Source organism: Oncorhynchus gorbuscha, linkage group LG24 (assembly GCF_021184085.1).
Source record: "Oncorhynchus gorbuscha isolate QuinsamMale2020 ecotype Even-year linkage group LG24, OgorEven_v1.0, whole genome shotgun sequence".
Taxonomy (NCBI): Eukaryota; Metazoa; Chordata; class Actinopteri; order Salmoniformes; family Salmonidae; genus Oncorhynchus; species Oncorhynchus gorbuscha.
The window spans coordinates 8,539,991-8,554,567 of record NC_060196.1 but is presented as its reverse complement, the minus strand read 5'-3'; the positions used below and the strand labels follow the sequence as shown (position 1 = coordinate 8,554,567).

At 40.8% G+C, this 14,577-nt stretch overlaps 1 protein-coding gene across 1 annotated transcript in view; it reads right to left on the bottom strand.

Moving 5' to 3' along the window:
* wdr17 (WD repeat domain 17) overlaps positions 1-11,404 on the bottom strand; it is a 30,617-nt gene extending 19,213 nt beyond the window's left edge. The window contains exon 1 of the mRNA XM_046326759.1: positions 11,364-11,404. The gene's annotated coding sequence lies outside the window, so the exon portion shown is untranslated. The remainder of the gene's footprint in view (positions 1-11,363) is intronic.
* Positions 11,405-14,577: the final 3,173 nt, after the last annotated feature.

Here is a 14,577-nt window from a genome sequence, read left to right as displayed (position 1 = left end):
TGTGTGTATGTGTGTGTGCACTCATTGACTGGTGCAGCATAGTTGTGTGTGTGTGTATGTGTGGGAGACAAGTGCAGCCCCCCGCTGGTAGCCAGGCAACTGCAGCTCCCTGTATTAAAATGACGTATCTTATAACTCCCCCTCGTACACACACACACACACACACACAGCCCGATTCACACATACATCTGCGAACCTACTCATGTACCATGATGATAAATCCCCTACCTATACACACCTACGCACAATGCACACACACACAAACATACAAGTACCTACACATAAACAATACACACTTCCTCATCCTAAACCCCTGACTGCACACCTCACTGACTGCTCACCTCACCCACAACCACCTAACTAACCCGGCACAACCTCTAGCAGGGACCCACCGTTCCCCCTTGCCATCCCCAGTTCCAGTCTCCTGTGTTGCTGGCTCTCTCCTCCGTCAGAAAAATGGTAACAATGCAATCAGCGTAATGGCCCCTGCTGATAAGGACACAGTGGAGAGATCCCTCACTGGGTCTAGAGAGGCTAACAATCTCTATTATAAAGCCTCAATCTGCATGACAATGATGGTGGAAAAAGACAGGATGCTGACTTTGAGTATCGGATTGGTCTCTAAACTCATCTGAGGATCTGAGATTGGTTGAGGGGGCTTGGAGGGTCTTCATATGATATTTTACAGAGAGAGAGAGAGAGAGAGTTTGTGTGTGAGCGGGAGTGTGCGTTCGGAGCAAATGGAATGGCATCAAACACATAGAACCCATGTGTTTGATACCACTCCAGCCATTACTACAAGCCCGTCCTCCCCAATTAAGGTGCCACCAACCTCCTGTGGCATCCATGTATGTGTGTGTGTGGACAGGACAGTATATACGGTAATGACTAGACACACTTGTCTCTAATTAGCAGGAGAATGACAAATGTACCTTCAACTAATGAATGAATGGATTAGATGGAGAGTCAAGTGGTAGCTCAGTTGGTAGAGCATAGTGTTTGCAACGCCATGAGAGGGGGTTTGATTCCACGGACCACCGATAAGTTAAAAAACACGTATGAACGCATGACTGTAAGTCACTTAATGGTACATGTGTTTTTCTAAGTGTATCATGTGGTGGACATGGGTGGAGGAGAGGTGGATGGATGTGTAGGTGGGTTTGTTCGGTGATGCCGCGACTATGTTCGTGATCAGACTCACATCCCAGCACCCTCGGCTGCGGGGGTGAGCGACAGAGAGGAAACTTGGTGCCGCGTTACCTAGGTGATGGAGGCAGACTCAGGAAGGCTGTTCAACTGAAGTAGCCCTGAGCACTGCTTGAGGGAGAGAAAAAGAGAGACGGGGGGAGAGGGAGAACAGACAGAGAGTGTGAGTGAGAAAGAGAGGTGTAAGTTGCTCATCCTTACTGAAAGAGTTAAACCATCCATTCAGAGTATGAATGATAAAATCATAACTATAAAACGGGTGATTTGAGCCCTGAATGCTGATTGGCTGAAAGCTGTGGTATATCAGACAGTATACCATGGGTATGACAAAAAACATTATTTACTGGTCTAATTACATTGGTAACCAGTTATAATATCAATAAGGTATTGTGGTATATGGCCAATATACCACGGGTAAGGGCTGTATCCAGGCACTCTACATTCCGTAGTGCATAAGAACAGCCTTTAGCCGTGGTATATTGGCCATATACCACACCCCCCCGGGCCTTATTGCTTAAGCATAGACTAATGACACCAAGTCCTGCTTTTTTGCCGAGTTGCCTGACAATGCACTCTCCGTTAAGCTACATTATTAATACTACAGCTACAGCCAGTCGTTAGACTGCTAAACCAATCTCTTGATGAGACGTGTCCTGCAGGACTACTTGGCTGGAAGCTCTACACACTGCTGTGGTGATGGTGTGTTACTGGTCACAGAGACCAAGGACAATCCAAAGAGAGGAGCACAGCAGGACGAACCAGTCCACAACCGAATAAAGAGTTTTACAACATTCTATCCTTTTCTTGAACCCCTCCCATTCTCTAGTATGACGCCTGGCATGTATGATCAACAAGTCTAATGAATTCAATTCCTCACCACAACCAAATGAATTCAAATGTTTTTGAAGACGACTGGAATGCAAAATGCAAGACGGCGGTTATGCTCACTGGGTAAGATTATTCAGACTCCTAGGCCTATATCAGCTCTGCACATGAAAGCTGGGGATGTTTTCAAAGGCTCTATATCGCTGCAGCCACGTTGCCTTTACTGCCAAGGGAAGAACAGCCGTACGGTTTAATTAGCCACCAAAGGACCAGAGGTTTTTGTAACCTTGCAGCAGCACGATCTACAAATGTCAGTCATATGCTGCCTCTCTCTCCACTTTGCCGTCGAGTCCCCCCCTTTCCTTCTAACTCTGGGTATTTAATTTAATTGATTTCAGGAAGATTAGGTCTAATTGGCATGAAATGTAATGGAATTTACATGACCAAAACAAATTATGACAAGAATAAAAACTCTCTCTCTCTTCCTTAGGGTTGATTTTGAATTCTATAAAATGATTAACAGTGTGGAGATGATTCAGGAGGTATGGGGGGGTCAGGGGGGTTGTCTGTACAACAGGAGAGGAGGGGTTGGATGTATGTTTGTAATGTTGTGCTGGATTGGGAATTGTATGGTACTGTGTTGTTGTGTACTGTGTAATGCGAAGGTGTGGAGGTTCGGGTGGCAATGTGTTTTTATGGGGGTTAATGTGTTGTTGTGTACTGTGTAATGCGAAGGTGTGGAGGTTCGGGTGGCAATGTGTTTTTATGGGGGTTAATGTGTTGTTGTGTACTGTGTAATGCGAAGGTGTGGAGGTTCGGGTGGCAATGTGTTTTTATGGGGGTTAATGTGTTGTTGTGTACTGTGTAATGCGAAGGTGTGGAGGTTCGGGTGACAATGTGTTTTTATGGGGGTTAATGTGTTGTTGTGTACTGTGTAATGCGAAGGTGTGGAGGTTCGGGTGGCAATGTGTTTTTATGGGGGTTAATGTGTTGTTGTGTACTGTGTAATGCGAAGGTGTGGAGGTTCGGGTGACAATGTGTTTTTATGGGGGTTAATGTGTTGTTGTGTACTGTGTAATGCGAAGGTGTGGAGGTTCGGGTGACAATGTGTTTTTATGGGGGTTAATGTGTTGTTGTGTACTGTGTAATGCGAAGGTGTGGAGGTTCGGGTGACAATGTGTTTTTATGGGGGTTAATGTGTTGTTGTGTACTGTGTAATGCGAAGGTGTGGAGGTTCGGGTGACAATGTGTTTTTATGGGGGTTAATGTGTTGTTGTGTACTGTGTAATGCGAAGGTGTGGAGGTTCGGGTGACAATGTGTTTTTATGGGGGTTAATGTGTTGTTGTGTACTGTGTAATGCGAAGGTGTGGAGGTTCGGGTGACAATGTGTTTTTATGGGGGTTAATGTGTTGTTGTGTACTGTGTAATGCGAAGGTGTGGAGGTTCGGGTGACAATGTGTTTTTATGGGGGTTAATGTGTTGTTGTGTACTGTGTAATGCGAAGGTGTGGAGGTTCGGGTGGCAATGTGTTTTTATGGGGGTTAATGTGTTGTTTTTAGTGGAATGAGTCTCTCTCTCTCAATTCAATTCGAAAGGCTTTATTGGCACGGGGAAAAAGATAATAAACAAAAGTGAAATTAACAAAAGAAAAATGAACAGTTAACAAACGTTTCAAAGGAATAGAGACTTTTAAAATGTCATATTATAGCTACGTACAGTGTTATAACAATGTGCAAATAGTTAAAGTACAAAAGGGAAAATAAAAAAAACATAAATATGGGTTGTATTTACAATGGTCTCTCTCTCTGTCCTGTCTACTCTGATAAGCTAGCCGTCGGTTGATCATGAAGAAGAGAAGACTATATAATTCACCTCTATTTATTCCTTTTGTTCATGGTGGAAAGAATGAAGGATGTCCACACTGACAACACACACCAGAAGTGTTTTCCAATACACACCAGAGGAGTTTTCAAATACACACCAGAAGTGTTTTCCAATACACACCAGCAGTGTTTTCCAATACACACCAGAGGAGTTTTCCAATACACACCAGAGGAGTTTTCCAATACACACCAGCAGTGTTTTCCAATACACACCAGCAGTGTTTTCCAATACACACCAGCAGTGTTTTCCAATACACACCAGCAGTGTTTTCCAATACACACCAGCTGTGTTTTCCAATACACACCAGCAGTGTTTTCCAATACACACCAGCAGTGTTTTCCAATACACACCAGCAGTGTTTTCCAATACACACCAGCAGTGTTTTCCAATACACACCAGCAGTGTTTTCCAAATCACACCAGCAGTGTTTTCCAATACACACCAGAAGTGTTTTCCAATACACATCAGCAGTGTTTTCCAATACACACCAGCAGTGTTTTCCAATACACACCAGCAGTGTTTTCCAATACACACCAGCAGTGTTTTCCAATACACACCAGCAGTGTTTTCCAATACACACCAGAAGTGTTTTCCAATAAACACCAGCAGTGTTTGCCAATACACACCAGCAGTGTTTTCCAATACACACCAGCAGTGTTTTCCAATACACACCAGAAGTGTTTTCCAATACACACCAGCAGTGTTTTCCAATACACACCAGAAGTGTTTTCCAATATAGTGTTTATGGACATCTCTTTTTATGGAAACACAAGAGGCAATCAAAGTTGTGCAATGAAACATATTAAATAATCTGTGAAAAGTGTTGCTCTCGGGCAATTCCACGGCAACGGAATTGCGCTGAGAATGAGATTTTTCACATTAAAATGGATGCCAAACAAAAAACATTGATTCAAAAGTCGAACAAACCATACAACTCTATGCACAAGGACTACTTTTGACACGTTACACTGCACATTTGACTAAAACACAGTTACTGGCAGAACTGTGAAGATTTTGGTAACATAATGTTAAATATCTGCTCTGAATTAAGATTCAAAGATGTCTGCAGAAATAATGGAGTGTCAGCTATATGACATGACACCTTAACTTTGAAAATTTTTATTTTGGTATTGAACTACAGTAAGTGAAGTGGATTTACAATCGGTAACGGAATTGCAGGAACGGGATTTCATCATGGGTCCATGGTCTGTACCATACAGAAATGCATAATTATGGATATGAATGTCATTCTCTTCATGATGTATCCTAACCAGGTACACAAAGGTAGTAATGTGCAATATCCCCCTTCACATATTTGGGTTTTATTCTACACACTATTACTTTAATGTGCTTCTGGCCCCAATCAAGAACATATTTGGTTGGTCTGGACCGGACCAATCATAGCCGTCTATGTTTCACAAGTTTGAACATCAAAGTGCAGCACATAAGAGCTCAGTACAGTACAGTACAGTACAGTACAGTACAGTACAGTACAGTACAGTACAGTACAGTACAGTACAGTACAGTACAGTACAGTAGAGCAGAGCAGTTCAGTAGAGTAGAGTAGAGTAGAGTAGAGTAGAGTAGAGTAGAGTAGAGTTCAGTAGAGTAGAGCAGAGCAGAGTTCAGTAGAGTAGAGTAGAGTAGAGTAGAGTAGAGTAGAGTAGAGTAGAGTAGAGTAGAGTAGAGTAGAGTTCAATACAGTACAGTAGAGTAGAGTTCAGTAGAGTAGAGTAGAGCAGAGCAGTTCAGTAGAGTAGAGTAGAGTAGAGTAGAGTAGAGTAGAGTAGAGTTCAGTACAGTACAGTAGAGTAGAGTTCAGTAGAGTAGAGCAGAGCAGAGTTCAGTAGAGTAGAGTAGAGCAGAGCAGAGTTCAGTACAGTACAGTAGAGTAGAATAGAGTTCAGTAGAGTAGAGCAGAGCAGAGCAGTTCAGTAGAGTAGAGTAGAGTAGAGTAGACTAGACTAGACTAGAGTAGAGTAGAGTAGAGTAGAGTAGAGTAGAGTAGAGTAGAGTAGAGTAGAGTAGAGTAGAGTAGAGTAGAGTAGAGTTCAGTACAGTACAGTAGAGTATAGTTCAGTAGAGTAGAGCAGAGCAGAGTTCAGTAGAGTAGAGTAGAGCAGAGCAGAGCAGAGCTCAGTATAGTAGAGTAGAGTAGAGTTCAGTAGAGTAGAGTAGAGCAGAGCAGAGCTCAGTACAGTAAAGTAGAGTAGAGTTCAGTAGAGTAGAGCAGAGTTCAGTACAGCAGAGTAGAGCAGAGCAGAGCAGAGTTCAGTAGAGTAGAGTAGAGCAGAGCTCAGTATAGTAGAGTAGAGTTCAGTAGAGTAGAGTAGAGCAGAGCAGAGCTCAGTACAGTAAAGTAGAGTAGAGTTCAGTAGAGCAGAGCAGTTTTCAGTAGAGTAGAGTAGAGCAGAGCTCAGTACAGTACAGTACAGTAGAGTAGAGTAGAGTAGAGTAGAGTAGAGTAGAGTAGAGTAGAGTAGAGTAGAGTAGAGTTCAGTTCAGTACAGTACAGCACAGTAAAGTAGAGTATAGTTCAGTACACTACAGTACTTTACATTATAGTGTACTCAACTCTAGTGTGCTCTACTGTGTACTGTACTTTACTTTTCTTTACTGTACTTTACTTGTCTTTACTGTAATGTACTGTACTGAGCTCTGTGCTCTACTGAACTCTACTCTACTTTACTGTACTGAGCTCTGCTCTACTCTACTACAACTCTGCTGTACTTTGCTCTACTCTACTGAAACTTTACTTGTCTTTACTGTGTACTCTACTGTACTTGCTGATTTGTGAAACTGACATGATTTTCGATTGTAGCCAATTCAATTCCAAAAATTCCGTTAGTGATTTGTTGGAAATTCCGTTACAGATTTGGTAACAGATTTTTAGAGTTTTATTCACTTGATAATGCATAAAAAACTATAACTAATTGGTAGGTCCACCTTTACTTGTTTACTTGTGTGAACTTTCCTTATCCTCCCTCCTCATCAGGGAGAGAAATTAGAAAGTGTCTTACAGATACGTCAGTTTTTGGGACTGGAATTTCAAGGCACAAGGCAGTGTTTCTTCAACTGACAGAAGGCAGAAACATTTCTCCAAAACGTAATACTAGTGTTGATATTATTTAACATTTAAGACTTTTTCCTGGTACATGTTTTTTAAGACCCCTTTTCCATCTGTTAGACCAGAAATCAAAGTCTGCTTATTCACAATTTTTAGGATGTAAAATGATTGAAAGATTTATATATGCCTTAATTTAAAAAATATATATATAGTGTTATCTTTTATTGTACATCCAGTTTGATATGCTCCTATGAACTTCACATGCTGGTACTCATGGATCCTTTTACATGGAAATGTCCTCTTACATCAAGTACTAATCTACATGTAAGGCTACGTATAGATTCAAAGCATTTCAAAGGAATGAAAACCATTTATAAGGAAGGACTGCTGGACATAAATGGACACTAAATCCTTAATCATTTATAAGGAAGGACTGCTGGACATAAATGGACACTAAATCCTTAATCATTTATAAGGAAGGACTGCTGGACATAAATGGACACTAAATCCTTAATCATTTATAAGGAAGGACTGCTGGACATAAATGGACACTAAATCCTTAATCATTTATAAGGAAGGACTGCTGGACATAAATGGACACTAAATCCTTAATCATTTATAAGGAAGGACTGCTGGACATAAATGGACACTAAATCCTTAATCATTTATAAGGAAACTGCGGACATAAATGGACACTAAACCTTAATCATTTACACACGCACAAACATGGAAACACACTAAATCCTTAATCATTTATAACACAAGGACTGCACACACACGCACACATAAATGGACACTAAATCCTTAATCATTTATAAGGAAGGACTGCTGGACATAAATGGACACTAAATCCTTAATCCGTTGAAGAAACAACAAACAGCAGTAACGTTTCAATTCAACATGTTAACATATAGCCTTAAAATTCCAGTTTCCAATTCCATACGCTACAAAATTGATATTTCGCTGTGTGGCTACATGAGAGTGGAACAGGACTAGGTCTACGTTGTTGCCATCCCCACACACACACACACACACACACACACACACACACACACACACACACACACACACACACACACACACACACACACACACACACACACACACACACACACACACACACACACACACACACACACACACACACACACACACACACACACACACACACACACACACACACACACACACACACCCCTCTGTGCCCTAAGGCGATCAGCATGATTGTCAGTGAAAGTGACTTGCGGAGGATACTGAACTAAGTCTGATTTCCTATTGGCTGAAGTCTGGTCCTGTGCTCATGGTAGACTAAATGCCACCTGACATCAACTAATCTGTGTCACAAATGGAACCCTTTTCCCTATGTAGTGCACTACTTTTGACTAAAGTCCTATGGCACACAAAAAACGTGCACTACATAGGGAATAGGATGCCATTTGGGACACAACCCTGGCCTACAGGCTACAGGAGCCATTCACTCACCCTGACACACTACTATCTAGTAAGAATCTGAGTCGTGCGTTGCATGTCAGTAGGTAGGATGATTATCCATACTCTATCCTCTCTCTTCTCCCTGACCCCTGACCTTAGAGTGTGAGATGCCATGGATTGAGTTGAATAGATTGAATTATTTCAAATCAAATCCAATTTTATTTGTCACATACACATGGTTAGCAGATGTTAATGCGAGTGTAGCGAGTGTAGCGAAATGCTTGTGGTTGTGTGTGTGTGTCGGACTATTTCCACTTGAGAACGTCATTCATGTTGTGTCAGATCTGTGTTGCGTGTGGACCTACGGAAATATGCATAGTGGAAACCAAACACCTCCTAGGACCATGTTGTTGACCTGTGGGAATGGTGTATAAGTGCTACTGAAATGAAACCAGAGCGACACTGTATCCCCGATCTAACTGTTAATAATGCAGATGGTTCACCATAATATCCTCCATCGATAGGCTTTCCATAACGCCGTGCTATCAGTAGTTTAGTTGAGTCACATCTAGTTAGAAACAGAGATGAACTCATTCGACACATGGAAGAATAGGCCAGCATCTGAACTGTTTTATTGCTTGTTAGGTAGGCTACAACTTACTGCGCAACAAAACAACAAGCCAAATCTACATTTGGAGAGCTTGGGACGATAAGGTTCTATCTGCAACAAGGTGGTTCTGAGATAATTGTCTTTAAGTTCAGAACCCTCATTGGTTTGAATGGTGTCAGCAATTATTATATGGTATTATTTTGAACCTCACAACAGGATTTAGGGTATAGCACATGACGTATTCCACATTTTGTTCTGTTACAGCCTGAATTCAAAATGGATCTACAAAAAAAAATCCTCACCCATCTACAGACAATACCCCACGATGACAAAGTGAAAACATGTTTGTATACATTTTTGCAAATTTATTGAAAATGAAATACAGAAATATCTTTCACACCCAAGTCAGTTTTCACACCCGAGTCAATACATGTTAGAATCACCTTTGTCAGCGATTACAGCTATGAGTCTTTCTTGGTTAGTCTCTAAGAGCTTTGCACACCTGGGATTGTACAATATTTGCACATTATTATTTTAAAAATTCTTCAGGCTTTGTCAAGTTGGCTGTTGATTCTTGCTATACAGCCATTTTCAAATCTTGCCATAGATTTTCTAAGGCAATCAAGAACATTCAATGTATTCTTGGTAAGCAACTCCAGTGTATATTTGGCCTTGTGTTCTAGATTAGTGTCCTGCTGAAAGTTGAACTTGTGTTCCAGTGTCTGGTGGAAAGCAAACTGAACCAGGTTTTTCTCTAGGCAATTTTGATCTATTACATTTATTTTTATCCCAAAAAACTCCCTAGCCTTTGCCGATGACAAGAATACCCATAACATGATGCAGTCACCACCATGCTTGAAAATATGAAGCGTGATAGAGGTTAAGTTGAAGTTACCCACATGGTTCTAGATTGTCAACGTGACTGTGATTGTACTGGTGTGCATCCGGGCTGGATGACATTATTTACAGGCTGATATACATCACCTTTCACAGTACCTGCACTGTATTTATAAACTGTTGACCAATCGAGAGCTTGGGACTTTAAGATGGGACACAACCTCTGCAGACTCAAGACTAGGTTATATCAACAGACACGTTTAAACACTTTTCTCCCTATTTCCCCAATATCATGCTGGACTGTATTTAGGACAGTATGGCATCTATTTGCTCTTCTCTTCCCCAGTACTTGGATGATACAGTACGCAGAGCCACTAGCAGCTAATAATAGCTTAGTCTTAATTAATTCAGTCAGTTCATGTGTGAAAACGAAACACCTGTTACTCGCTACAGTATTCTCAGTGGATTCTGTCTGTCGTTCCTCTCCTCTAACTGACGCTGACCGTTTAGGAGACGTTTAATGACGTGGTAATTTGCTGACAGGTGGTTGATGCCAGTGTACTGTGTAACGTCGGAGTTTACATGCCTGTGATATGTGGTTGTCCCACCTAGCTATCCTAAGATGAATGCGCTGACTGTAAGTCGCTCTGGATAAGAGTGTCTGCTAAATGACGACAATGCCAATGTGAAATGTTAATAGAGGCCCCTGAGTATGGCACTGCTGCTGTCAGTGTGGCGAGACAGAGAGAATCCACCTGGGAATGCAGTGTTCCACTGCAAGCAAGGCGCCAATGCAAAACGCAGCCCAACGTGTGATAACATAAAACACAGGTGAACATGAGGATTGTAGGCATTTGCCATTCAACACATCAACATGTCGTTGGCAGTGGTAGGCTTTTACTTACATGAAACACTGGGCAACAGTACCTTAGCACTGCTGTCTGATGGATCAAACTCATCTGCAATAATAGCATTCAAGCTAAAACCACCAATATAATGATTCACATGCTTACGAGTAGAATAAATAGTATTTTGTGTAAACTCTGCATGCTACACTGTTGTCCCAGATTTACTGTAACATATCAGGTGGACTAGGCTACTTAGCACTTGCTTAGTTTATCCTACCACGTATCATAGTAGCATAAGCTGCAACTGCGACTTACATTACAATACTCACTCTGTCCAAGAGCATGACCCGTGCAACGTGTAAGTTACAAGCAAGTTTATCCTGCATACATGACACAATGTGTTGACATATGGGTTGTGGACACAGAGTTACAGCGAGTTACCACAGTATCTAAGGGTGCGTCGGCGACTCCACTCCAGTCTATTCAATACGATTAGCCTAATAACCCGCACATGGTTATGTATTTATGAGATAATTAAACCACAAATTATGTTTAAAATACTACACTTAATCTGTCGGAGTTCCTGAAGAATTTAGGGACGTTTTAAAACCATTCAAAGTGGAATAAGAAAGTGCCAATCTTGAGTCTTCTTACCTTCGGTGATCCTGTCAGTGGACAGCGAAGTGGTGCTGAAATCGCTGCTCAGACAAAAATTGTCAGAGTTAGAGGACGTGGTAGGCTCAAATAGGCTTTGCTGCGGCTGCAACGATTGGCTACTTCAGCGGACGGTTTTAGCCACGTTGTTATTTTCTGGACGTCCATTGATTGTTTAGCCTGGCAATCAAAGATACTAGGCGTCAGTTTCACGGTTAAAGGCATATGGGTGGTTTATTTCGAGTCATATTGACCAGTAAGCGGTGCGTAGCCGCCATAGATAGGCTTCGCCTGATTGTAAATCCAACCAAAATAACTTGATCATTTTCTATTCCATTATTAGAACATTCGAAATACTCACGTATTCTAATTCGTAATTCCAAGCACTGTGTGTAATAATAATGGATATAGCCTACATTGGCTACAACACATTTAGTTCTGGTGTTCCCTATCATGATCGTCTTACGTAATAATATAAGTCATATATCATTTAAGAAAATCGGTGGGAATTGATTGACTGGATAAATAGACGTTATAGGAATAGATATTTGGGTAATTCAAAGCTGATGATAGCCTACACATTACCACATTGCTTTGTGAATCAGTCAGATTAAAAACGAATAATAAATTGGTAAACAATGTGCCTGCATTTGTGAGTAAAAAGAGGAGGGGTGTATAATGCGCACCTAGCTGAATGCACCAAACGGAAAAACAATATTGAGTGCGACTCCCAATTATAATGAACGATACATGTGTCCTACTACGGAATGACCAGAAGATAGCAGCACTACTCTGGCTAAAACATCTGTTTTTCAGTCTACTGCAGGAGGGAAACTGTCTGTTTAATAACAGCAGTGAAGAATGAGAGCAATGTGAGTGTGTGAATTTACACGACAGGCGAAGGCTGACGGATCAGAAAATTATTGAAATGGACTGACATGACTTGTGCACAGGTGCAATGTTGCCAATTCTTAAGCCCAAAAAGCTACATTTATAATGTAAATAAATATTGATGGAATCCGACATTAAATTATATAATTTCAGTATAAGTAATTCAGTATATAATATATTTTTCAGCTATAATAGTTGTGTACAGAAATATGATATTCGCATCAGGAGAGTAGCCAATAATAGGAAAGCAATTCACATACAGCATCATATCATTCATTATACCTGCCTATGGAAGGACTAGGTAGAGACGTCATTTCCCCTAAAATTGATAAACAACAACCACAGGAAGGGGTGGGTGTGTATATGTACTGTATGTGTGTGTGTGTGTGTGTGTGTGTGTGTGTGTGTGTGTGTGTGTGTGTGTGTGTGTGTGTGTGTGTGTGTGTGTGTGTGTGTGTGTGTGTGTGTGTGTGTGTGTGTGTGTGTGTGTGTGTGTGTGTGTGAGAGAGAGAGAGAGAGAGAGAGAGAGAGAGAGAGAGAGAGAGAGAGAGAGAGAGAGAGAGAGAGAGAGAGAGAGAGAGAGAGAGAGAGAGAGAGAGAGAGAGAGAGACAAAGAGAGGGGGGCCTCTAAATTATTACTATTATTATGTCATGCAAATAATAGTGTAAAATAGCAGACCCATAGTAGCCAAGGATGTAGGTGCAGGAAGGCAGGACTTGTAACCAGGTCTTCAAGTGCTGAATGGTTTATTTACAGTGAGGGAGTGGTGCAGGTTGTCCAATGTCCATGTTTATGCTACAGTGAAGAAAATATTAAAATACATAACTCTACATGACACCAAAAAGGAAATTGACTCACAGACATAGTTTAAAAAAACCTTTGAAGGTAAATAAACAGTGAAACATGAATCCACGAATGCAGAATGTATAAATGCACATGTAAAGGCAACTGGCTACCCCTTCCCTGGACAATACCACCCTCAACCTCATAACCAAGTAAATAACCAAGACCACAGGCAAAGTGAAAAAAACAAACCATGCAGTTCCTCTCTGCTTCCCTCATTTCAAAATAAAAGTCCCCCACAAGTTCTTGTTCTTTTTTGTACAGGTATGGTGCACGTGCATGAGGTAAGTGAAGAGAAACTGCATGTGTCTACAATAGACCCAAGTTTAATTATACGTTCCATTAAATGTTAGTTATTTCACTTTGCCTGTGGTTTGGAAAGCCGGTTTAATTTATGTTCTATTAGATTATTTTTTCTAAATCCCCTCTACATAATGACCAACCCTACTGACAGTTGAAATGGAATTTTATTTAACTTCTGGCTTCCGGTGGACTATTCCGTTTTTTTTGTCAAGCTAATTCCTAGCAATGCTAGCGTATACTAGCGTTGCTAAAAGCAGCTACGGTCTAGGCTGATAACATCCCAAAAACATTCTGAGAATGTTTCTGATAAAATCAATTTATTTATAAAAATGTTTTAGATGAGATGTTCTGACGTTCACAAAAATGTGGTGCACAATATCTATAACAACCACCCCAAAATGTATATGTTTGTATAAAATACTCCCCCACAATGTTTGCACCATAACTGTTTCCACAACCTAATGCAACATTCTGGGAACCTTCAAAGAAAACACTAAATGTGTTCTGGGAACGTTCTTGTAACTACAGGCAAATGTTTTTTGCACCATAAAAGAAATATTGTATAACTGGATAGTTTTTGTGTTTTGGAACATGTCTTTCGTGATGTCCCCACAATGTTCCCACCAGACTGTTCCCACAACCTAATTAAATATTCTGGGAACCTTTTTAAAAAACAGCTTAAATAAGTTACCCACAGCTTAAAATATGATTAAATGTGTTCTATGAACATTCTTGCAACACTAGGTGACTGTTTTATACAAATATTCTGTAATCATCACCACGACTGGACAGTTTGTGTGTTGTGAGAACATTTGCCGTGCCCTAACGAATGTCCTGGGAAGCTTCACAGAACCAATTTGGTTTGCTGGGTTGGCAATATACACAGGGTACCAAGGAATTGAACTCGAGTTGTACATACAACTAGGAATAAAGTGACAGATGTTAAACAGTAGCAGCAGCATATGTGATGAGTAAAGGGGTCAGGGGGTGGGGTGTCATACTATGGATAATTTAGCTTTTTGATTTAGAATGTTATGACCCCTTTAGGATTAAAAATATACACTGCTTTAAAGAATAAAGGGAACACTTAAACAACACAATGTAACTCCAAGTCAATCACACTTCTGTGAAATCAAACTGTCCACTTAGGAAGCAACACTGATTGACAATACATTT